The sequence below is a fragment of the Gallus gallus genome, chromosome 7, assembly GCF_016699485.2.
Source record: "Gallus gallus isolate bGalGal1 chromosome 7, bGalGal1.mat.broiler.GRCg7b, whole genome shotgun sequence".
NCBI lineage: Eukaryota > Metazoa > Chordata > Aves > Galliformes > Phasianidae > Gallus > Gallus gallus.
This window is the reverse complement of record NC_052538.1, coordinates 9213410-9236310: the sequence shown is the minus strand read 5'-3', so window position 1 is coordinate 9236310 and position 22901 is coordinate 9213410. Positions and strand designations below refer to the sequence as shown.

Sequence of the window (22901 nt, the reverse complement as noted above, 5' to 3'; positions counted from 1 at the left end):
CCTGCAGCTGGGTCTTTGTCGGGGCCGGGCCTTCATCCGGCGGCCGCCGAGTGGAGTGCCGGCGGCGTTCGGGGGGCGCAACTCGTCTGTTACCCTGGCGTCGCCCCACGAAAGATACGTGCTGCCCTGACTGAAGCCAGCGAGTCTGTCAGGCTTACTCGTGAAACAAAACGTGTACCTGCGTGATAAACGTGTCCCCTACCCGAGATTGAGATGCAGCCCCTGATGGCAATATATTTGATTCCTCAACAAAGTCATAGCAGCCGGAGGGCTCAAAAAACATACGTAATGCCGAATGTAAATTAAAACCTTTACCGGAACAGCACCGCGGCTCAGCGGACATTTTGGTTTACAGTGTAAGACCCAGAACATACAGCAACCCTTCACCTCAAATGCTGCTTAAATAAACCGGCTTACTTTGTAATGGCTATTTATAGGAAGCCTACTCAAAGGCTGAAGTGCAGTTGAGTATGTCACGTATTCTTGAAGCCATTTCCTTTTTATTTCTGAGAAATTTGCATGACTTTTTCCTCCCGAACCAAGTGATGCTTCCCTCACAGGCTTCAGGCTGCAACGCACCTCCCCTCTTTCTGGTGCGGGAGACATGCATATTTCTCACAGACTCTCCTGTGACCGAGCTAAAGTAATCTGCCTCATGCTTTCCAAGCATGTCCCTCTGCTGAGCTGGCTGGCACATCTGCTCTGCCCTAGGTCTGGCCTGGCAGAACCAGAGCCAATCCTACCTGCAGTTGTACCTCAGCCCAAGTCTTATATCACCCCAATAGCCTCCCGAAGTAAATTTCGGCTTGGCAACATATCCGTGGAATCCAAAGACAGTTTTAGATATCAAAAATACAATGTGCACATGACATGAAAGTTGGTATCTCTGTGTCCCCCCAGAAAATCACATAACCATAAAACTGAAGTCATGGAGAAAAACAAAACACAACAACAACAAAACCACCACCACCAAGATTTTCCAGATAAGATGACTTCTCTAGGAATATACTTTATAATCTGAGAACCATTGTTCAGGTCAAGGTTTGGAGACTGTTAAAGTGATTTGGAGGTCCTATACCACAACAATGCTCCAGATTGTTTTATGGTAGTTGGAATAATTTCTGCTCCAAAGTAGGCCATTACTCTCAGCTATTTGGTACAGCAAATACAATACAGACCTGATTCTGGTATTGGTCATTAGACACCTACCCTAAGATACATCATACCTTGCAGTGAGGTTACTTTCTCTCTAGTGTTAATTGCATATTTTAGTACACAAGCTGCCTGTGCATAGATACTTGAAGGAATCAGAATGGCTTAGGTTGGAAGGGACCTTTAAGATCATCTAGTTCCAACTCCCCTGCCGTGAGCAGGGAAGTACAAGTTTCTACACCTCAGTTTCACAAACCAAGAACAAAAACATCACTGTGAGAAGTACACTTCCCTGTAAAGCATGTGGAACAACTTTCTGTGCTGCAGGGAGGCTTGTACAACAAAGCTGGGAAGCCAGCACTGCGGGAGTGCTGATAACTTGGTACAACACATATGCACACAGGAGATCCAGACTGATTCTTCAGGATTTATGAACAGAGTGATATGTTACCACGATTTTATAAAAGAACTCACTCCCCCCCACCCCCCTACTCCCCCCTTTCTAACCGGGCACTTTTTGAGTACAACTGAACAGTACATGCTTGTACATTGGGTTGCAGGATGGGAATGTATCCTGCTAAGTGATGTGGATGTTTCAGAAGAGTGCTTCACCCTCTTCCTCTTTCCGGTGTTCCACAGAACTGATGACTTGACCATTAGATCTGGGTTTAGATCAGGTAGTTGTGCTGCCACAAAAGACAATAAGGGAAGAGAAAGGATCTAGAGTTATGTTTTGAATACAAGATGCAGACTCTAAAGAGAAATGCAAGGTTGGATAGAGTTTGAGAGATCTCATACACTGATTTCCTGTGCTCTCTTTGTAAAACCCAACTACATGTGGGGGATAGAAAACTTATACAAGGAGACTTATCTATGCATACATATAAGTAGTTTGTTTAGGAGGAAGTTTCTACTCACTGTTAATTTAAAAGGGGAATTTATGTTTTGCTTCCATTTACATTCTTATGTCCAGTTACCCATTCTGCACAAGGCTTCAGTTCTTATTTTTTGCCTCTGAATGTAAGCTGAAGGAAGAGTCCTTGGAGAAGTATCCACTCAGGATTAGGAACAATAATAATGAAAAAAAAATCTTAACCAAGAGAAATTTGCTCGGAAAGCTTGTAGTTAAAGGTGTTGACACATCTTCCATTGTCATCATTTGTTCCCAAAATTAAGTTTTGTGCCCTTAAAGCAGAAGTCCCTGGCACATTCACCTTTTCTTACATTTGAAATACAGATATCTGAAGAAGCAGCCAAGGTGATGGCTTGAAGAATCAAGTTCCTCCTATTCACAAACATCTATAACACCGGTCCAAGGTTTTCATCAGAATTCAGGGCAATTTGAGTGCTGGCATACCTGGTTTTGTGCTTTACATTCTTTCCTTTCCTATTCTCTAAACTGCTGTTACAGCTTTTGCTCTTGCTTGTCATTTCTTCTGAGAGCCTGAATCAAAGTCAGAAATGCTGTTTCTTATTTGACCGTTATCTGTTCAGCTTGTCAGACACATTCATGGAGATAGCAAGTAGCAGAATTAACCTTGAAGAGATAGAGAATGGCTAACAGGGCAAGGCCTACTTGTCAAGCAGAGAGATTTTAGCAAATTTCTTTGGAACAAAAGAGCTTTTTACTACAGGAGGCTTCACTCAGAAGTGTGCTGACAAGACCTGCTGAAAAGAAACATCAAGGAATCACACAGAAGACATTTTCTGTCCTTGTTACATAATTTCCTAATCTGGATCTCAAAGTATGACCTGTTGACATTTGTCTCCTCTGTTTTGAATTTACCAATGTACTAACCATATGTAGTTAATTTTACTGCACAGATTTACCTGTACTTTCAATATTCAGTATAGCAGCCTGGTAGGTACTCATTCCCAGAGGACAATGAGATTTGGTACTGACACAGAAAAAAACTTTGCTTATGGCAAGGACATAAGTGAAGGTATTTAAGTATCTGGATGAGCTTAAGTATCACCACAAGTAAGTGGTGATTCTAAGATTAAAGCTCACGCTTGGAAATAGGCAGTGATGTCCTCCAGGGGATTTCAGTGCCTCAGGATAACATGGCTTGTTTGCATTGAATTTAAAGGCCAATTTTATTTATTTCAAGGCAGTATATCAAAATGGCATTTTTAGTGGAAACTATATATGCTTTTTTTTTTTTTTTTTTTTTTTTTTTTCCCATATTCCTGCTGAACTGGGTGATCTTGCTTAAGCTTTTGTTCGGTAGATTTGTTTAATTTCTAATTGGTTTCATCGGTAGAAATTCCGATGATTACTCAAAGTAGGTCTGGTTGGTTTTGCACCAACTGAAAAGGACCATTTGAAAGTTTCTTTACTTATAAGATGGGACAAAAAGGGAAAATATATTTGAGCTATGTTGTTCCTAAAAGAACAAATCTTACCCTTCTTCCCTTACAATATGTACATACTCCCCCATAAGGGCAGCATATATAGGACAGCATATATACATGTATAGGCACGTGTAGGTTTTGAAGCAGAAGTATTCATGTCAATGACTTGCTGTGTGTAATTTTAAATATGGCACCAGTGTAAATTTTGACAGGAAATACATTTAAACAGAAGTTTGTGATTTATTTTTTTTAAGCATGCCAGAACAAGAAATAGATTTTAAAGAAGTTTGTTCAGAACTTTTTAGACTGTTGCAGGAAAGGGTTTGGCTTTGTGTTTGTGTTTGCTTCTCTTGTTTGTTTGTTTTTAACATGTACCGGCATTTTTAGTGAGAAGATGTTAAAGTCTTTTTCGTTGGCTCTAGACTTACAGTTACAAAACCATCAAAGGGCATAAGCAAAAGGGTGTGTGATGCTGCAGCAACAACTGAAGCGTTTGTTCCTCACACAGACTTTTTTTTCTGCAGTTGGACAGAAGCCAGTTTGACTTGTAGCCGTTCCGTTAGTTTTGCAAAGCTAGCAAATGCTAGTTTGATGTATCTACAGCAAGACTTTTGCTGGGAAAACTTTATTTGTTTAGATGACTTTGACTTTACTGTGTTGTTATTTTTTTTAGCACAATTTTGCTAGACTTGCTTATCTAAAGCAGCCCAAAGCCCTTCACTGGATCAGAGACTCAGCAGGTTTGCTGTAGCAGGGATGGGAGAAGATTCAAAATGGAAGATACTAAATGTAAGGACAGTGTGTCACAACCTTCTTCCTCTCTGGAAAGTTTGTGTTTATTTTTCTCTTTCCTTCCTGCCTATTGAAGACACCTGTTCTCTGTGGTATTTTTTTCTGTAGCACTAGTTGCAGATACAGAGTCACTTTTAGAGTCTCTCTTCATACCAAAGAATATGAGGTTATGACCCAGACCATCTGCTGTATTGTATGATTTGTCAGACGTACAGTTCATACTGCTCTGTCACACCAGTTATTCTTCAGCCTCTCCATTCTTATAACAAGCAAGTAGAACGTAGGTTTTGGATTGATCTATCTCATAAGTTTGGAAGATAGTAAAGAGGCATAATGAGATGAAAGGCAACATGGTCAGCTGCTTCCTTTAGCACATGACTAGGGTGAGACTGCTGAGCACAAAGAACTCATGTTCCCAACCACAAAAAAGCCTCTGTATCAATAAATACGGGATATTCTCTGCTGGAGCCATGCAGGGTTCAAAACATTAAACAAAGCTGTGTGAGCCGGCTAGGTGGAGTGGGCTGAAAATTCCTCTAATGGCTTGTATTTATAAAAGAAAACTGGATTGATTCCAGAACTGACCCACCTTGCTGAAAAGGAAATATTGACTTTAATGTAATCTCTTTACATGTTCAGGAATTTTACACCCTCTTCTCAAATAGAATGGAAACGACTAACAGCACTCTCCTTGACATTATTTGAAAGGATCAATGAACAGACTGAAGTAAGAAAATGAAAGTCAGTATCTTCTATGTCAGTCCCTGCCAATTTTTAACCTCCGCTTTAATGATTAGCAGTATTTACGTATAACCAAGAGCTAAATGAGCCATAAGAGCACAGCTCTTCTAAAGCTAGATTTTAGTCAGCAACCGGTGTGAAGTTCCCCATTTCTGTCACTTCTGTTACACCTAGGAGTGGAAATAACAAATTTTAAATGAATGCAATTCCTCCAACATCAGCAGGTGGAACTGGAAAGCCAAGATATCCTCAAGTTTCTGTTCTACCTGTTTTGAATGCCTGAGGTGGGACTATGCAATTTCAACAGTGGGAGGGGAGATACAAGGATCTAGTATGGATACGCTTCAGTAACATAAGCTTGAATGGACAGCAAAGGATTTTGTTGATGCCTCATCCCTTCTTTATCATAGAACTCAAGTCTCAAAGGGACATCCACAGAGAAGACAAGAACATGAACTCTCAGGGAAAAGAAGCACCACAGATACTGTTTGCTGAAATAAAACAAATTATGAATGGAATATTTTTTATGCCTGTTTGTTTTTAAGTTAACTGTACCAATAGGAAAATGTAAAAGCAGGAAGATTCTCAAACTCAAAGTTATTGCTAACTGTCCTGTTTAGGAATGACAACTAACTCATAAAAGAGTGAGCTTAAGATTTGCTGTGTTGATCCTTCCATGCGTGATACAATGCCATATATAATAATTGAAGGGAGAAGATGGATGCTGGCCTTCAGGGTCCTAGCAACTTTAAAAGTACACTTCCTCTCTTTGAAATGCTGGTATGTACTGAAGTTGTTGTTGTGCTCCCCTCCCTTTTTTTTATTGTTATTTTAAAATTTGTTTCACTTGTATTCTACAATGAAAAAAACATGTTAAAGCCCCCAATTTCTAAAAATTAGGGGGTACCACGAGGATTATTAATTACATGAGGAAACACCTCAATTTCCAAATCTTTCACTACAAACATTTCACAGTACTACCAGGTGTTGTAGTTTTATTTTGCATGTTGCTGCCCAGAAATGCTTTGCACAGTTGGATGGTAATTACAGTTTTAATGACACAAGTAGGAGTGTGAATTTAAGCATAAACAGCAATGGAGAAGAAAGCAAACTTCAACTGAGATATACAATGAGGAAGCACAGGCATGCACAGAACATGGCTCAAATGACATCTGTATGACTTCAGAGCCTCACTTGATGACTTACATAAAACAGAACTCCACTGAGATTGAGCTATAGCAGCAGGACAGACTAATAGTGATGAATACATCCCATTTTCTGTTAGAAAAGGAAGAGAGGTTTAAACCACATCCTCAAATGAGCGTGGGACTAGACTGCTTGTGAAAGAGGGGACATGGCATAGTCACGCATCTTTGCTGACATGTCAGATGATGCATTTGGCAGGTATGAGAGCATAGTGAGAGCTCTGAGAAGACTCACGAGTGGGAATGCCAGTAACCAAGTAGAAAGAAAATAATGGCTGGGTTGGAATAGCATGAATTACAGAGATAACAAATGGACTGTCAAACTCAAGGGAAGCAAAAAAGCCTCAAGCAAGCTTGATGCCAATTTTGACCACACTGAAATTGAAAAAAAAAAGTTATGCTTGAAAATATTTGATTTCATTCATAATATTTATGTTTTCTATCTCTCTCAGATAACCTTCCATTCCTTCATACCTTACCTTCCCCTTCATAACTAAAAATTCATTCCTATATACACAACAAGAAGGATGCCACCATGGTACCACTAATGAAATAATTGTGTACTTTCCCAAGAGAAACATAGAGAACTGAATTCATGCCTTTAGTTGGTACAGTGGTTGGAAAAGGATATTTAAAACTAAATGGTAAACAGACAAAAGATGTTCTTCATAATGAGCAGTTATAAAGTAAAGTCTGTAAAACTCTGTAATAGTGTATTTTGATTAATATTTTCAGAATAAGTTTTCTATTAATTAAAGGTTAAATATATGAGAGACAAATCTGAGGGATTATCTGCAAATAAAATTTGAAGTTCTAAAGCCCTTAATCTACCTAATTTCCAATTCACTAAAACACTGAGAGTTAATTTATGAAGCACAACATAGCAACCTTTGGCAAGTAAACATATAATGAAGGAACTCCAAGACACTGTTTCTTAAAACCAAATAGAAGCTAAAAGTAAAATCAGTACTAAATAATACTTTGCAAAGAAGCTAGGAACATTTTAGACAAACCTGTTACTTGAAAAGAGACTGCTCAGGATTGCACAGGTCATAGAATCATACAATCACAGAACCTGTCACGGTCAGGGTTGCCAATCACTAAATCAGGCATACCTGGTTGGGGCTGATTAATTGCCAAATTCTCACGTAAAGCAGAGGCCAGATTCTAGGAAATACCCATCCTAAAACCTGCTGACAAGCTTATCTCAAACTTATCTCAAATGACCGGAAGTACCTATCTCAACAGTGCAATTCCAGGATAATGTTATGTATATACAGACTGTGTCAAATTGATAGCATAGGAATGACTGGAATTCCCTGCCGTCATTCTGAGAGGACTTCTGTTTTCACGTAATTCACACTCCCTACCCTAAAATGAAGGCAGATTAACATTGACCCCATCAACATAGACAACATTAACAATATCACAAGTACCGTTAATTGGAAGAAGATAGTCTTGGTTATTTCAACCTCTAAAAAGCGGTGAATCAGAAAAAGAACTGCCAGTCATGTGCCCCCTCCCCCTAAGGTGCAGATCCATCCACTTACACAGTGCTGAGTGCCAAATTCATCATTCAGGGCAGCAGTGTCTGATTCTTGTCATTTCCCTCTTTCTCCTCTTCCTCACTTGCATGGCCTATAATCACTTCCCTCAACATGAAGAGCTGCTGTCTATGCAGTTTCTTTTTAAGGAGCTGTATGAGCAGGGCTTTTTTATTTATTATTGCACTGAAATTGAACTTTGAGCTAGTAAAACCAATATTATCACAGTGCTGTAGTCCTAAAACCAGAGCTGCTGTTTTCACAGGAGGACACTTCAAACCACTTCACAGAACTTGGGGCTGTTGAGCACTGAGGCGTGTGCAGTGCAAAAGGGCCAGATACTGCCAACAGAGAATCAGCAGAGGGCTGCTTTTTCAGAGGGTATTGCTGAGAATTTTCAATGTAATCCAAAACCTAATGCAGAGAAAACTGATTTAGGTTAGATATTAGGAGGAAGTTTTTCACACAGAGAGTGGTGATGCATTGGGACAGGTTGCCCAAGGAGGTTGTGGATGCCCCATCCCTGGAGGCATTCAAGGCCAGGCTGGATGTGGCTCTGGGCAGCCTGGTCTAGTGATTGGCGACCCTGCACACAGCAGGGGGGTTGAAACTAGATGATCATGGTGGTCCTTTTCAACCCAGGCCATTCTATGATTCTATTATTTTTGTAGGAGAGAGTGGCGTGTATAAAAAGCAGTGCTTCTTTTTCGTTTGAAACACCATTTGAGTCACACTGCGTAACAGCAGTCATATCAAAAGTCAATGAACTCCTGAGGCAAAAGAGAATCATTCCTTATGCTAACATAATTTCGTCAACAGAGATGTTCACTAGACAGGGATGTGTTCTCAGCAGACTACTACTGTTTAATGCTACAGATCACACAGAGGAATCTGTAAGAAAAACTGCTGATAAGAGCTCAGATGTAAAGCTAAAGTTCTGTCCCCACAGCTCACTGGCTCTCCTCAGCACAGGCCTCTTAAGTGTCTGACCAGAGACTGCTGTCACATGGCACTTCACATTGCCTGCATGGGGAGGCAGGGGACGTGGAATATGTATGTGTTCTGCTCCTGAGGTACTGATGAGTTTTAAGTTTTCCTTCAACATTACATGGGAAGAGATTATTTGAGAAGGGTTTCCTAGTTGGTGCTGACACGGTGACACACACTGTCATGGTGCTGCTGAAGCTAACATCCTGATAAACATAGCTTCTCCTCTGTGGACTTTGCTTTAGCCTGTCATTGTTTTTAGGGCATTTAAAGCTCAGCAATAATATTTATGTGGTCCTGAAACTCTCTTCTGTTTTTGGAAGAAAGCGATTTGTTAATGTAAGGTCAGAAAGGAAACAAAAAATGTTTTCCTTTTGTTTCACTGTGTCATGTCCTTGAAGAAGCAAAACCAGATACCAGCAAGCTCTCCCCTCCCCTTCCCCCCACCCCCCCCCCCCCCCAAAAAAAAGCTGACTGCTAGAGCTGTTTTGGAGAACTTATTTCAACACTGGTTTTATGCCTTTAAAAAGGGTTTTAAAGGGCATCACTTTGAGATATCCAGAGCAATACTACTTTGCTGAAACGTTTTAAGCTAAAATGTAATACAAATTAGTCTTAGCTACTGCAAAGCATCCAGACTTCAAGGTAGGAATGATTACTGATGTGCTTAAAAACCAGGAGGATGATACAGAATTTTCTTCACTGTGCATACACTCAGAACTTCTGTGGCAGAAAGCAGCTTTCCATGTGATAAATCCGTAAGCCCTTAGAAAAATGTACACTAATGTTCAATAGGGAACAGCGAGTCCTGTTCAGACAATGGGATGTGACTTTCTTCCCTCCACCCCCCATTGTGCTGGTGGTTGGTAAACTTCCAAGAGAATGTGGAAGAAAGATTTCTTGGTTTCCATTACCCAAAGGCAATAATCTCCTGTGGTCACCTACTGAGCCTAAAGGAGGGCTGGTTTTCACTGTTCACTGAAAATGATGATAAAAGTTTATAGAGGAACACAGTACTTACACTTTGTCAGGCTCCTATTCAGGAGTTTAAATAATGTTCCCACACTTACACAGGCAAGGATTTGCCTTGACTCAGATGCTTAGTAGCCCTTTCAAATCAACGGAAATGCAAATATGCTAAGAGTGAGGCACAGGCTCTAGGCTACTGATGAATCATGTCCTCTGCATGTCACAGTCATTACTGAAAAATGTGGTGGTGGTGACTATACAGCGAATTTGGCAAAGTGCATTGGCAGAGGAAGGCAGAGCTTGGTGAGACATGTAGGTGGTGTGTGGGTGTAGGGACACTGCCAAGCATTCCCATCTTGTCCAGATTCTGCCACTTCTGGAGACTCAGAGATGCAAAAAGTCAGGCATTTTGAAAGCCATGTCCATTCTTCAAGTACACTGTGTGCACATTAAAAGAAAATCTTGATTTCTGTCAAGTATGCAACACCGTAACAATATAATGTCTGTTTTTTTTTTTTTTTTAAGTTAAATACTTCATACACACTGAAATCATTATGAACCATGGTTACATTGGTTCTTTCTATTTGAGACTTTCAGATCTCTCCACTATGCTGAGAAGCATCTATATACTCCACAGCTCTTTGAAAAAAGCAGGGTACAAATGGCTGATCTCAAATCTACTAAAATATGTTCACTTCCATAATACCTGGGTTAAACTGCAAACTGCAGTTCTCAAGTTCTGCAGTTTCAAAAAAGTATTAAAAATAAAATGGATGAGAAACATGTAAAAAAAAATATCTCATCTACGATGAAGCAGTAGTGGACAGCTGTCACTTAATTGGTATGGCTTCCTTTCTTTCCCATATAGATTCCTGCAACAAAGAAAGTCTCTTTTCCATCTTACACTCTCAAGAAAGTTGTTTTAGCTTTTACTTCTTTGAATTATCTCTTTCATGGTAAGCAACACGTTTCAGTGCTTTCAGCTGTCAGAAGCTGCAGAAAAGCATGCACTATAGGTGCTCTAGAAATGATGTACTGTCTGCCTTTAAAATGCTTTGCCTCCTTTCTTTACCTTCATTTCTGTCCCTAAAAGGCTGTTATTAAAAAGTTACACTTCATTAGCAAGCTCTTCTTGTTTGACCACTTTGTAGAAGAATTTACTGTCCTGTACTTCAGGGTGCACTCCTGTAGACTAGCTATAGGAAAAAGTCTATCTGAGAACCAGCAAGGGTATCAAGTGAATGAAACTGTTGTCATCCACATTGTCACGAATGGAGGAGCCAGATGGAGTCACATATATTAGCCTACTGTCTGCAAATATATTAAGCACAGGCATCTTCCCCCAAAATTTTGAAGTAAAACTCATAAGCAAAGTACAACTAGAAGTAAAACAATACATGAAATAAATAATATGAACCTTTCTGAGTTTCAGATGAGATAGAGTTATTTTTACTCCTAGCGACCACTGATGTTTGAGTTGCCAAGCAGCACTTGCACTGTTGTATTAAGCTGTTTTTATCTCATCTCACAAGTTTTACTTTTTTTTTTTTTCCTGTTTCTCTCCCTCATCCCACTGAGAGGGGAGTAAGAAAACAGCTGCATGGTAATGAGCTGCTTGCCAGGTTAAGCCGCAACAGAGCTGAGTACAAATACAGAGGTATGTTGTGGTATGTCTAAAAGCACCTCTACTTGCATTTTTTCAGAAGTTCTGAAAAATTTCTTACTATTACTCTGTGTGTTTATGTTAATAACTTTGTTATTTTTAAATCCACCGAAATCTCCTGGTTCTAGATCTACAGGGGAAAAAAAAAAAAAACACACCCAAAATCTATACTTAGAGCAGCTCACTAGCATCATATGAAATTCTATCATTGCATTTGCAATACATGAAATTTCAGCTCCAGCACTCTAGGTCTGGAATTGGAGATGCCTATTACACAATTGGCACTTTGTTTTACAAAACATAACACTAGTTAGAAACTCAGTGTTTTCTTCCTGAGCACAAAGCCTAAACCAGCAATGAGTTCTTTGATCTTTCATAAGAGAGTGCTGAAAGGGATGGCAGCGCTATGTTCGTGCACTTTTGCAACACTAAATACAACACTGGTCAGCCAATTCCATCTTCCTCCTCATTCTTAAGACTGAAAATCAAGTATGTCTTGGTTTTATCAGTATTCCATACCATGGTATCACACAACAGGCTGTTTGGATGCAGAGGCACAGTGCACTGCAGAGTTATTTCCTGGTTTCTCTAACAGCCTCACATGAGTTCTGACTCTCCAAGAGGAAGATACACTGGGACGTACTGCATCTCCCAGGAGCCTCCACATTATTTCTGATTCTGGGTAATGGGGAAAGAGCTCGTCTGTCTTTTCTAGGAGGTGAGCTGTGGAGGGCCTGCCAATAAAGTCTTAGACTGACTCTTTCTCTCTTCTCATTTTAGTTTTGGTTTGTTTTGATTTACAACTCTTAATTATTTTGTATAATCTCACATTCCTTTTAATAAATTAGTTTCTCCTATCTCAATCAGATTTTTTCCCTCTTCCTTTCCCCCCTCGCCTTTCTCCTGAAGGGAGGGAGGAGTGTCGCATAATTAACCCTTCAGACCATGACACAGGTAACTACTCAGTTTTTCAGGTATTCAGCTTTCTTGCTGGAGGCAATATTTCAACACATCCACCAGAAACCATCAATACTAGTTTCTTGGAATTCCTGAGACGTGGCCATAGACATAAAGCCTCACACTGCACAAGCTGCCTCACGTTTGTTCAACTGTGCCATTTTAGTCTGACCTTTGCAAGTGTTTACAGGAATCTTTAAGCTGTATTTTGAATCAAGTTGTGCAACACGAGTAGTGAGGTCGTAGCCATTTCCAGAAGCCCAAACCAGCCATACAAGATTGCCCTATCCAGGCACTTCACTGCTACCGAGAACCAAAGCCTAATGCCACTTGGCTGCAGTTCATCCATTTATGATGTTGAATAATAAACAAAACCTGACACTGTCACACCTCTCCTGACTAGAATTTGTGTGAAAAAGAAACTGGGTCTAACTATTGTAATTCTACATTTAACAGCTGCAGAGCAGTTTATAATAATTCTGATTCTGTCAGGAAGAGCTATTAGTCTGGACAAATATCTTTTCCAAAGCTAAGCCAGTATTACTCCAGCTATGTCTGCAGCCTTACAAGAATGTCTAATGAGCATTAGCTCAGAAACTAGTGCAGGTCCTTTCCAGGGATCAGATGTACACTCTCTCCTAATTGCTCACAGTCAAAGTGGATCCTGTTTCACTAATGCCTAAATAACCCCATATCTAAAAACATTTAATACGGAGATGGAATCAGGGTAAATGGTCTTGCAGGAGACGAATGGAGCAAACATCTTGTAATTAAGGAAATAAAATACTGTAATCTAGTGAGCTTCCACCTCTGAACTGATTAAGGCAGCTCAGCAGAAATAGAAAACTATCTGTGCCCCGAGGATGGCTTTCTAGGAAGATGGCTTCCTAGCTGACGAACAAGAAGATGTGCTCACAGAGATCAGTCAGACCTAGTTAGGTATGCAGCATCCAGCTTGTTAATACACCCTGTCTCCTTTGATTGACACTTCTCAAAGGATTATTTTTTCATTAAAAGGTTGGGGCATTATAGCTGGCTTAAATAATCAACAAATTGAGAGGCTATCATTTATATTTGTTACTTGGTATAAATCTGAAGATACATGCGTTTTTCCAGATACCATGCTTTTTCCAGAGAGGGATGTCTGTTGTGGAAGTTACTGGTTGGTTTATGATTACTCTCAACTGCTGCACATGGACTAAAATTAACAGTAGTATTTTATTCTCTTTTCTTACTCAGAACATTTATTCATACATTCAAATGTAAGCTACTTACTGAGAGACTTAGCAAATTTAAAACTGCAGTTTTAAAAAAAAACTTCCAAAAAAGACTTATTTTCTTCCGAATTATTTCAGAAGAAACATGCGAGAACAGTGCTTTCAGTACATCCCAAAATAAACAAATGAACACTAGAATAATAATTGTTACTTTACTTGTTTCAGTGTGCTGTGAAGTCTGTGGGATAGTTTCCACTTACTTTTGGAGGACAATGATAATGTTTTCAAACAATGATTTGGATTAACAATGACTAATCTAACGTTTCAAGAATAAAGAGGTAAATTAGTAAAGGGCTATTTTATTTACTTGACATTGAAGAATAAACACAACATGTGCTTTTATTGTGGTCATTACTACAGGCTGCTAAAGGTCTGAATTTCTGGACAGAATGAAATGCGGGAAAAAAAAAAAACCACACAAAAACAACCTTTTGAGGCAGTAAAGTTGAGTTTTTAAGTCCAGCAGTGATCTTTCTTTCTCTGTTAGTGGGAAGATGCCAGATGCTGCATTTTCAGACTAGTTTAATTGCACTACTGCATGATGTTTCTTGCAGCAACAAGAATAGTGCTTCTCTGCAGAGCATTGACAACCTGTCTACACAAAGCCAGGGTGCTTTATTCTTTTGTATGAGAGAGGAAGGCCTAAGGTTAAGAGAATAATTATCCTGCAGAGATGAAGAGATATGGATTGAGCAGCACTGTATCTGACATTCCCCCACAGTTAGAGAGGAAACAGACAGAGCGTCTGTGCAAAGAATACCTGCAGTGTCCTTCATCTGGGGAGTCAGCACAGTCCTGTCTCACTTGAGCTACAAATTTTGTTTTTTCTGTGCTTCTCTTCGTCCTTCTAGCTACCAAAGACTTTTATTCAGGTACAGATTTACTGAAGGTGAAGTGTGAAAGTGGGCAAATTTCTCTCCCATTAGTCCCTGCTTCTTGCAGTTTTCTTCAAGAGTTAGCAATCAATTATGAGAAATTGGAGAAGGCTATGGGATTGCATACCTATAGAAGTCATAGTGAACAAATTGTTGAGGATGCGGCAAACATCTTTTATCCAAATGGATAAATTACAGCAGTAATTCTTTTTGACCAAGACAATACCAAGACTCATAAAAAGTCTCAAATTTTGAAATTCTGCTATTCTGCAGAACTAACTTTGGTTCTATCAATGGGTACACATTTGAAAATTGTAACAGAAGACATGTACACTTAATAGCTAATGCTCTTAACCTGAGGCACTGCCTTGCTCTCACTGACACACCTGCTCCTTCGCATCTGAACCTGGACTGGGTTCTTAACTGGAGGTGCTACTCTGTAGGAAGACTTTCTGGGAGCGTAACTACAAATCTCTGTGAGCAGTTCAAACACACCTGAAGACTGGATGACAGGATTAATCATCAATTTGAAAAATACAATTAGGATGAATAGAATGGGCTTGCTTCACAGAGGGTTTTTAAAGGCAACTCAGGATTGTCTTGGAGTAATTAAAACCAAAGGGTCAGAATCAGTTTCAGTCAAAATTAAAGAGGTGGAAAAAGCATATGATTATATGTTCAGTGCTTTAATAGTAGACAATAAAAGGTTTGACCTGAAAAGAGGCAAAATGGTAGCTAATCTGGAACAGACAAGTGGCACTTGAGTCAGGTTCCTGGAGGAACTGGCGGTGCTGAAAAGCTTTCTGCTCCCACCTCCCCATTTGGAAAGGTGGATGGCAGATACATTGAGGCAGTACTTCAGGGAAAATTCAGGGTTACTGGGCTGGGAGAATGCCAGAAAGAGAGCATCTGAGAACATCAAAGTAGGTCGTTTCATACACTGAACCAGTTTTGGAGGTGACACAGGTTATGAGACATCTTTTTCTCTTCAGCTTTGACAAGTCATACTGCACTGCAATGTCCCCAAAGCTCTCAGGAAGCAGATCTAGCTATTTTTCAGTCATAGGTCCCTCTTACCACTATTCATGCCCCAGCTAGATTTAATATTCTTGTTTCTGGAGTTCTCGCACGGTTGCTTCTCTGAGAAAAGAAGTTGCTGTAGCAATAGAGAATTACGCCAGCAACGGCAAACATTGTAACAGCCTCAACAGTCATGTACTATGTACATAGTGATCCCCTGGAAGATCTGCCAGCTTGAGAGGATCAGCCAACTCACTCTCTTCTTTTCCAGGAGGGCATTCTCCTAGATGGAGGCTTCTTTGAGAGAACAAACAGCTTTGGTATTTTGGTCTTGTCCTAAGTGAAAGACAAGAGCTCCTTCTCATGTACAGTTATTGCAGACATATTCAGTTGCAGGAGGTTTTCATCCACAATTGCCTCTGTGTGGAAACTCGTGGCATCCACTGAGTAGGCATCCTACTGCAGCCTATATGAAGGAAGCCTGCTGTTCCCTATGTGACACACGTCACGTTTATTGTGTGACATTGGTGTTCTTGCAATATAATCCTCTCAGACATCCTTTACTGGCAAACAATAACCCTGAAGTATGACAGTTTAAATATATGCCACTGCTCACCAGACAAGAAAAGGAAGATACAATGATTCCTTCCTCCTAATGTCAGCTTTGTGCAAACAGGCTCTTGAGCCTGCTTAAAACCACAAAGATGATTTATTTTCTCCATAATCTGAATGGAAATCTGAGCCTTATTAACTAACAGGAATATTGAGGGAAAATGCTTTCCAAAGCTCTCTTCCAAAGGAATCCAGATGATCTTGTTTTAGACAAAAAACATTAATCTGACTTTTTAATTTGATATTAACTGCTTTGTAAATGAATGATGAAATAAAAACAGCACATTGTCATTTCTGATGCTAGTGCAGCTCTAAGTAGAAGTAGTACAAGCAACTTAAAACTAGTGAGAAAAGAAGTAAATGTTAGAAGCCATGTGATATATTTACCTTATTCTAAAAAGAATTTACTGCCTTTGAGTTTTAGTAAATTCCTTGTCTGAACCTAGAATAGCACTTAGTGCTTCAAAGTTAGACATACTGAAAGAGCACTATCTTTTCTAGTGATCTGAGGAGCAAGGCTTGTAAATGGATGTAAGTAATTAAAGTACACAAGCAAGAATTAAAAGGAGCATTGTAAAACCTGGGCCTGCAGATTAAAGTTAGAAGCATGAGAAAGTCCTACTAAGTTACATACCAGCACAGATGAAGAACTGGAAATATAACAGATTTATCATAGACAGTCCCACTCTGTCTACTAGCAAATAAAGCTGCTTTAACATAACTGCACCTGGAATGACATATCGATGTCTGAATGGAAGAGTTAAAGAGAATAATGAAGAAAATAGACCAGATGATAGTGGAAGGGGAAGAGGAAGATGATGATAAGAAATTCTAAAAAATAAAAAATAATAAAAAATAATAAAAGCAAAGGGTATTCTGAAAATAAAGATGAGGGTATAATTGGATGAATAGGAGTAAGCTTTAAAAATGCAAATATGAAATGAAAAGAAAAAAGGAACTGAGAAAGAGACAGTGTAAGCAAATAGGGAAGAGTGATGGGGAAGTTTTGTTGGCTCAACAAGAACAGTGACCTTAAAAGAACAAGTTTGATAAAGTCTAAGAAACACTTTAAATCTTAAGGAGGCATTTTAACAGAGGAGACAGAACAATTCTGATTAGGATGTGAATTTGCATGGTACCAGCAGCAGTTCAGGAAAAAAAAAAAAAAAAAAACAAATAAAAACCCCTCTGATTATGACTTTATTCCTTAATCCTCTGAAATTATCTGAAAATTGCCCAAAGACACTACTGTTGATTATCCTATAGCTTTGATGTTTTAGGTAGAATTGCTGCACCATCAGTTACCATTTCTGGCTAGGAGCATGTACCTGTATATTCATCATGTAGAAGCAAACGTGTAAAAGGATTTACATGAGTACAGTCTAAGCAAGACAATAATGCTTTTGAAAGCCTCTATATCATCTAGGACAAGATTTTCTCTCTCTCTCATAAAAAAAGTATGAGGTAAATGTTTCAGTGCCTATCTCTATATATCAAGAACCTAAAACGTCCCTAAATCCATGTTCCTATACCTTGTGGAAAACGGTTCATAGCAGCTGATAACACTAAAGAGTAACAGTGAAACAGTAATTGTTACTAGTTGCACAGGGTTCACTATCTTAATGCATACCAAGGAGCTTCCTGGCTAATGCTGCCAATCCAGAGGTGATTCTTTGACAGAGTTGTTATCATTAGAGTAGCCCATGCAGCTTAGTGGCAGTACACTTAGTTATTCTTTGGATAACTTAGAGTGATATCTGAGGGGAGGTCACATCATGAAGATGGTCCAGCATCCCAGTGTAAAGTCCACCGTGCCTGTAAAGGATGGAATACCTTGAAACTAGTTAATTGTCTTGAAGTCATTCAAATCCAGGTGAATTAAGAACAGATAGAAATATTGTCATACAAAACCTGAAACAGATAATTGAATTACAAAACACTTACAGACAGGACAGAAATTAGAGTGAGCCATAGAAACTCTACTTATCGCAATACCAGAAGTTTCTTCTACTTCCTCTCTATCCAGCCAACGTTCTGCCACATTCTAAACACAGATGTTCAGGGATTCAGTCCTTTTGCGTAGCTTATATCCTGAGGGATACATGAAGGCAAACTTTGGGAATCCTTCCCTTTTGTACTACCAACACCCTTCTTAGGGAGTTATTAAGATTCAAGATTTCTTACTCACTCCACCCCACTGAGAGGGATTTCTTAATATTAATTCAGTCCCAGGTAACTTCAGAATTCCTCCCTCCTTGCCATTGAGTGCCCCTTCATGATTTCAAAATGGTAATTTCCCTTAGGTCTATGTGGGAGCAATCATCATCTGCCCAGACAGTAAACAGATTATGTTAATAGTGCTCCAGTACTTGGTTTAATCCTAAACAAAGTTTTAACCTGCTGTGATGCAAAATACTTTTCAAGCAATTTGAGATGTAGGCTGAGGTCTTTTTCATGTAGCTTATCACAGAAACTGATTTTTTTTTAGGTGCATATGTAACCTGACAGTCTTATAATTGCATAAGTCAGTTTACTTGCAGCTTATCCAAGATGAGATTTTATGTCAAATCCATCACTGCTGCAGTCTTTGACAGTGGGTTTAGGACAAACCCTTCTGCCCCTCAAACTGTTTCCCTCCAAAAATTGTTTCTGGGTGACACCATGATTTTTCCACCCTTAGGTTACATGTCTAACATGAGGTGGCACCTCTTACCCTTACTTGGCTATAGTTACGATGATCCATCACTAGTGAATTACATTTCCAGATATACAACTCCTTTCTTAAACTAAGAAAACACATAAACCCACCATATAACATTCATTGCTTAATAGTAGTGTAACAAATTTACCACAACCTTTTTTAAGTACAGGCATTTAGTGAATCCGTTTGGACAGTTAAGTTAGCTTCTGCTAACTTCACATTACTACTTGCCTGTTTAAAGCCTAAAACAACACTAAATAAGAGCAGTTCTAGAGGAAATGCTGTGATTTGATTCTTTTTGAGCTTCATCTGACTGCATACCATTAACGCACTATATTTGAATGGTGTGAAAATAGTTAAGTGTCATTAAAATGAGTGATGACCACACTAGCAACGTGTTTCATTCATTAGTATTTAACACACCCCACTGATTCAGCTGTATCTTTCACTACATTGGTATGTGTCTACTTTTTTTTCTTCACTGATCAAACTGCCTGTTTTAAAAAATAAATGATACATACTGCTAGCCCAGCTGAAAGGTATTTATGAATGCCAAGTTCATTTAGTGTGCAACAGGCTTTAAACCATCACCATCATGTCCAGAACTCCCAACCCTCATAAATGAGGCGACTGCAGAACTTACAGCACTTCTGAATTAATAAAAGAGATGGTCCAAAATGTCATTGCATCTAATACCATGGCTACCAGTATGAAAACAGTTTCCTGGAAGAATATTTTATACCCACATGAAATTTTAATATAAAAATATCATCATAAATTTCCAGACATATTGCTTCTGTGCCCAAACTGAAGCAATGCTTTTCTTTGATCCCCCAGAAGTTTCATAAACAGTGTGTGGGGAAGGAAAAACTGTCTTTCTATGAGTCCTGGATTAATGAAGTATCCAAATTCTGCCCCTGGGTTTACACCTACAGACCAAGAGCTGGGGAGATCACAGCAGACTCAAATTCTTATTCTGCAACTACAACCTCCATAACAATTCTGTTGTTGAATTTGATAATAATTCATTTCATTTTCTGGTAGCACACTCTCTGCTCAGTTAGGATAACAGAAGAAATTAAATATCCTGTTATACTTACTGACTATCCTGAAGATGACTGGATTCTGTCTTCAAAGAGGAAAGAAGACACTGGTGTCTAGTCTACTTACAGCATTCCCTAAGCCTTTCATCCACAGCAGTGTCACAGAAGACTAGTGGGTGAGATCTCATGGACATGGAGGTTCAAAACACATGGAAGATATTTATCACAAGACTGCTACCAGGAACTGATCGTGAAGGAGACCACTCATGGGAACAGGTTTGTCATGAAGGCTACATAAAATTCCTGCCTCTATCAGAGACTGCCAGAAGTGCCTTTGTGAGTTCCCTTGAGATGATTTACAAACAAAAGACACTAAAGTGTGCAAAGGACATGGTGACAATGTTGTAAAGTAATTCTGCTCTACAGAAATAAAATTATGGTAGTAATAAATCATGTCTTTTTTTTTTTTTCTTGCATCGGACAATAGAACATCCAGTAATCAAACAATTAAGAGGGTTAACTTGTTTCCTGTTGCTTTTACGTCAATTTTGACAGGAAGTGATTACAGGTAATTTGTTCAGATATGATACTAATATTCTTTGTGTTTCTACCAAAAAAACTGGTACATATAACTACATAGAATTAGTATGATAAACTTCAGTTATCATCTGTGCATATCTAAGATACTCAATGCCTATCAAATCTGGCTGCTTTATTAAGTCACTCTATCAGTGCAAGTTAAGTTTAGACATGTTTTGCTGCTTTATACATGCATGTTATTCAAATCAGAGTCAACTGATTTGTTGATTAGAATTATTTGTACAGGTAACTGAAGCAAATTAAACTTTCCATGTACAAAACCATACATATTCAACTGTTCAAGTGGGACAAAGTTATACACTCAACTGAAGAGTTGGGACACTGTTGCGAACAAAAGTCAGGCTATTTATTCTACATTTTGAAGTCTGTTTTCAGGTAGTCTTAATCTGGTTTTGTCACCATCAAATTTTATTATTCACAGAAGGCACTACCAGATGATGGAGAAGCACTTTCCTTACACCAGGAATAAACAATTTCCCCCACCTCTATACCTGTCCACGTAGATGAGCTGATGGAGAGTGATCCTGGCAGCAGCTCAGCCTGCCAAAACCACAACAGTGGGTGACAAAAGGGGACATTCTGCTAGAGAGGAAAGAGATGTTCGTTCATGCAGGAAGACATCAGTGCTACCTCTGAGAGTCCTGCTTTTCCAGGTCTTTCTAGAAGCACCAGTGGGCTTTGCAGTTAAATAATCATATGATTATATGGTCATATGATAGCAGAGGGGAACCAAATACTAGAAATCCGATGAATACTGTTTTGGGAAGGCTTATTACTTACCTCTCAGACGAAGATTACAGATCAACATTAATTATCAAGACCTAATTTAGATAACCAAATTTACCTTTCATTTTTGCACTAATGTGTTCTTCTTATCATTCAATGTTTTGCTGTGAACATCTGAAGTTATTAAGAGAGATTACATTATGTACAGTAAGATTTTAAAATTATGTGAAAAAATTAATGTAAATACACCTACATGTGAAGTATTTTAGTACTCAAGTAAAAAAACCACTATGATTACAGAGCAGTACAACTACTGAGTGGGTAACAGGATTGCTCAAAAACTTTTTCTGGAGTAGACTCCCAACGAGTGAAAACAATAATAAAGAGCTCATTAGAAAGACACATTCAGATACTAACTGCCTTCTATATACTGGACTTGTACTGCAAGGGAGGGTGATACAGCTCTGCCTTGTTAACCTGGGAGTTGTCTATCCAAATCACTCTTAAAGCTATTCTTAGAAAAGAATACAAAAACTTTCTGTGTGTTCTCCAATTTCTAGGTCCCCCAACTTCAGAAAGAAAAGAACATTCTGGTTTTAATTATTCTGTCACACTTACAGGGCTTCCACACCAGCTAGTTGCAAAAATGGACTGATTAAGCAAATAAATAGTTAAGGGATAGAATTCCAGGTAGCTGCCCTAGTTACCCTCTATATAAGCAAATTATTTTATTTCTAGGTGACACAATAACTAGAGAGAGTAAAACTGCTAGGTGCAGGAAACTAATTTAAATGCAACCCCTGGGGAAATGACCGACACATATTTTAATGCAAATAAATGTAAAACAACAAGACAGGGACAATGAATAGCTACTAGCTGATAAGAAACAAACAAAAGGTATGTGAGTGCAAGAGAAATAAAAATAAACATATCTTCTACTCATGACACCTACAATGGCCAAAGTGATTAGAGAGAGCACTGCTTTATAATAGGGCAGACAACCAACGGCTGCCTGATTCTGCACTGTAAATCTCCCTTGAAGACAACCTGTTTTCTGAAATATGTACAAAACAGATTTGAGATGTAAATATATTTAAAAATGTTCAGGAAAAAAACAGCCGCTACCCAAGGAATCCTTTGCATCAAAATCAAAACTATTACCTAAGGCCTGAATTCTGAAGACACGTAACACTTGACTTTTACTGTAATCCTACTCATTTCAATGCCTCACTTGAATCTTTTCCTTCCTTTTTGTCACTCAGTTAATTGTCCTGTTGCAAATTGGCCTTGCATTGGCCAGCTTACAGGAGTCCTACTGTTGTTTAACAGAAAACAAAACAAAACAAAACCATACCCTAAAATCTACAGCCATTTTTGTTAGCTTTCTGAAGAATGGCCAGGAAGGTTATATTTGAAACATTTAGAATTTTAGGTGGAAAGCATAATTGAAAGGCAAAAGCAAATCATCTCAAACCCACACAGAGCTCTCCATTAGCTGCTTTATTTGAAAGCAAACTTTGGTATGATCATTTCAGAACTGCTTTAGAATCAAGGAGAATAATGGCTGAAAGAGATCTGCAGTTAATCACTCAAAATGTGTCCCATAGGTATGTGGAGGGAAGACACGTGCCACATTTTATTTCGCCAGTCAAAGGAAAATCAACAGAAACACAGCATGTATC

At 38.9% G+C, this 22901-nt stretch overlaps 1 protein-coding gene across 3 annotated transcripts in view; it reads right to left on the bottom strand.

Annotated features, from left to right (window-relative positions):
* The window catches only part of SLC39A10 (solute carrier family 39 member 10), an 87410-nt gene that overhangs the window by 42022 nt on the left and 22487 nt on the right, over positions 1-22901 (bottom strand). The window contains exon 1 of one of the 3 annotated variants that reach the window (XM_015289484.3): positions 18094-18111. The exons of 1 other annotated variant lie outside the window; for it this stretch is intronic. The gene's annotated coding sequence lies outside the window, so the exon portion shown is untranslated. Of the gene's footprint in view, positions 1-7795; positions 7906-18093; positions 18112-22901 lie in introns of those variants that run through there. One more of the 3 variants, XM_015289485.4, reaches the window with a different exon arrangement.